At 40.8% G+C, this 3,513-nt stretch overlaps 1 long non-coding RNA gene and 1 other non-coding gene across 2 annotated transcripts; one reads left to right on the top strand and one right to left on the bottom strand.

The window, feature by feature from the left end:
• The first annotated feature begins 296 nt into the window (after nt 1–296).
• LOC104954660 (uncharacterized) lies at nt 297–2,522 on the top strand. Its single transcript, XR_799359.1, has 2 exons — nt 297–326; nt 1,417–2,522. It is a non-coding gene; the product is annotated as an uncharacterized lncRNA (long non-coding RNA).
• On the bottom strand, nt 926–998 carry trnar-ccu (transfer RNA arginine (anticodon CCU)). Its single transcript has one exon. It is a non-coding gene; the product is annotated as a tRNA-Arg (tRNA).
• Nucleotides 2,523–3,513: the final 991 nt, after the last annotated feature.

Here is a 3,513-nt window from a genome sequence, read left to right as displayed (position 1 = left end):
TGTAAAATTCGATACTGTTTAGTACAAAACTGTCTAACTCTTCGGAAAAGAAGGCAGATAAGCAAAACACACACACACACGCACGCACGCACGCACACACACACATGCCTTCCTTCTCTTACCTGATATATGGCAGGAAGGCGAAGGAGAGGAAAAATCCCGACACGAATCCGCAGATGTGGGCAAAGTTGTCGATNACACACACACACACACACACACACACACACACACACACACACACACACACACATGCCTTCCTTCTCTTACCTGATATATGGCAGGAAGGCGAAGGAGAGCCTCTCCTTCGCCTTCCTGCCATATATCAGGTAAGAGAAGGAAGGCATGTGTGTGTGTGTGTGTGTGTGTGTGTGTGTGTGTGTGTGTGTGTGTGTGTGTTTTGCTTATCTGCTTTCTTTTCCGAAGAGTTAGACAGTTTTTTACTAAACAGTATCGAATTTTACACATTTTTATATTAAAGCTTACTTATTTGCACCATTATGTCTATTGCAAATGTATATAGTATTTTTTTAGTCTTTCTGAAAGAGCTTGAGACTCAAGATGTTCATTTAGGCTGAAACATGGCACTGACTGTCCAAAGAAAATAAATACCAGCATCTCTGGATCTTATTTTTATTTCTCTCTGCCTCTAGTCCTTCATTTAAGCTCAGCTGTAGTTTGTAAATAGTGTTGATATTCTTGTCAGTCTCTTTGGCTTGTTCTGTAGAAAGTCAACACCTTTTTTATGGAGAGTTCTGAAAACTCAATTTTAAAATAAAATAATGCACTAATTTGGATTTGATGTGTCTTGATGGTCCCAAGTTTTGGTAGTAGAGGGGGAGGTTTTGACTCCTAGACAACACCATGGCTCTGTTTATTCTCTCATGTTTATTCTACAGTTTTCTTTCATCCAAAGAAATATGCAGATCACCCCAGATGGGACTCGAACCCACAATCCCTGGCTTAGGAGGCCAGTGCCTTATCCATTAGGCCACTGGGGCTTTGCACCCCACTATTTATTCTGACTCAGCCAAAATACATCCTGTTGAACTGTAAATCAACAATACTGGGAACACAATATGTGGGTTTAAATGAGACCACAACGGCCCCTAAAGCTGCTGTTCCTCTCGTTCTTCGCTCCCAAATGGTGGAACTAGCTCCCCATTGATTTCTAGGACAACTTCAAGTCCAGCAATCTTTCACCTACATCTTGGCCATTAAATTAAAACTTACAAAATGTTTTTTAAAAATGACAGCACTTCGAATGGTTCGGCCTATTTGAAGCTAATGCCTGATTCTGGCTGTTCTGAGCTTGCATCTTGATATTTCATCTAACTTATTGTAATTCGCTTTTGATGAAAGCTAAATAGAATTGAATATAATGAAGTGCAATGAATAACACATCACCCTCCTTTTCAGCTTTGGGCAGTCGGACATGTACAGGAAGCGGGTGCAGATCTGCGTCTTCCTGCTGGTCTTCCTCGGTCTGCTCGCAGCGTTGGCCGTCCTCTTCTACGTTTACCCGGTGAAGTGTGACTGGTGCGAGTACCTCACCTGCATCCCCATCACCGACAAGTTCTGCGAGAAGTACGACCTGAACGCACACCTGCTATGAACATCAGCCCGGGAAAATAAAAGCAAAGACGCTAGAAGAATAAATGTCATCTGTACGGACGCTGGACTGGATGTTGATGACGTTCGATGTGGAGCTAATTTCCTGGAATAATAACCAGGATTTAATGTGGATGTGTTTGTTTCGAAAGGTACAACAGCCCCATTATGAGTAAAGGCTGCGCATGAAAGCCTTCAGGTATTTAATTAAAGGTATTCACACACATGGGAGACAAACTTTCAATGGATTTCTGTGTGATTGATCTCTAGCTGGGCTAATCAATGACTGTCACACTGGAGGAGTTGTTTCCTGCCAAAATATGTACCTTATTTTGTGTTAAAAATTGACTGAACAGCACCGCCTAGTGGCCAAAAGGAGCCGTGCAACCAGAGACACTGAAGTGAATAAGCAAGGGACTTTTCTTTTGTACTTTTGTTTACTGATGTCCAAACAATTGTCCATTTACTGGATCTCCTCAGAGTTAAACATGCCAAGAAATGAGTTTACAAAATGTGCCTTATTGACACAAAACCCCACACACATACACATCTTTGTGCCATGAATCACTTTGTGGCAACAGTTTCAGATGTTTTGGGTCCTCTTTCTTGACCTTTCCGGAAACTGCGTCACACAATCTGACAAAGTCATTTAAAAAATGTTTTCACAAATTATTGATGGCTGAATTTCAACTTTTTTGTTATTTTTGTACCACCCTGAAAAGTTTCCGCCACAGCCTTTAAAGCACTTCAATCACAAATGCATTTTTATTTTAATATTCGCCAAGTGTTTAATCTGTAAAAATCACCCTGTATGTTAATCTGCTCGTTGTGGATGGCTCCTACTGAGCTGAATGTGTGTTTTTATTCAATATGGTGGTGTTTTAGCTACCTGACAATAAACACAACAAAGCACAGAGTTCATCTCTTCTTTTTAAATGTATATGTTACCTGCCTACAAAGGATATGTTCAGTAAGCTGATCTTCTATGCTCCAGGTGAGGCTTGAACCCACAACCTCGGCATCACTTGCGCCTTGTCCTTATACTAGCTTCAATCAAACATCTGTAGAGGTAAAGAGAAACATAATCTCCAATAAAGCAGTCACCAGTTGCTTTATAGAGTCTTTCTACAGAACGGCCACTGCCTCTATAACAGCTGTCACACTTCAACTTCTGTGATGGAAATTATGTTTGCGTGATAATACTGAAAAACACATATCTGTAAGGAACACACCTATATGTCAATCTGCTCGGTAAGAGTAGCTGTTGCTGAGGTGATATTGTGTTTTTAGTCAAAGTGGTGGTGTTAAGGCTGCCTGACAATAATCACAGAGTTCAGCTTCTTTTTTTAAACATTATATTGCCTGCAGATGTCCAGAGAGCTAAACTTCTCTGCTCAAGCCACTGACAATGCTATTTACACCCGGGTGTCCGTAGCTAACAATGCTATTTACACCTGGGTGTCTGTAGCTAACAATGCTATTTACACCCGGGTGTCCGTAGCTAACAATGCTATTTACACCTGGGTGTCTGTAGCTAACAATGCTATTTGCACCCGGGCTACACATTAGATACTGTGTTGGATGAATAGGTATTTATGGAAATGTTTCTTTGATAACTTCATTCCCTTGTGCTGCTGCGTCAAATTGTAATTCCCCTACAGTACATGTATAAAGGCACTTCTTAGTACCTTCTCTAGTCAAAACATGTCTACACTCCATAAAACAAAAACAAAGGCGCCATCAAATATTTATAAAGCCTAATGTTTTAATATATTATAGGCAGATGCTATTTACACCCGGATGTCCGTAGCTAACAATGCTATTTACACCCGGGTCGGGTGTCCGTAGCTAACAATGCTATTTCCCATCTGGGTGTCTATAGCTAACAATGCTATTTACAGTCTT

This window comes from Notothenia coriiceps, unplaced genomic scaffold (genome assembly GCF_000735185.1).
Source record: "Notothenia coriiceps isolate Sejong01 unplaced genomic scaffold, NC01 NC01_scaffold00023587, whole genome shotgun sequence".
Taxonomy (NCBI): domain Eukaryota; kingdom Metazoa; phylum Chordata; class Actinopteri; order Perciformes; family Nototheniidae; genus Notothenia; species Notothenia coriiceps.
The sequence above is the reverse complement of the archived record's forward strand: the minus strand, read 5'-3'. Positions and strand labels throughout refer to the sequence as shown.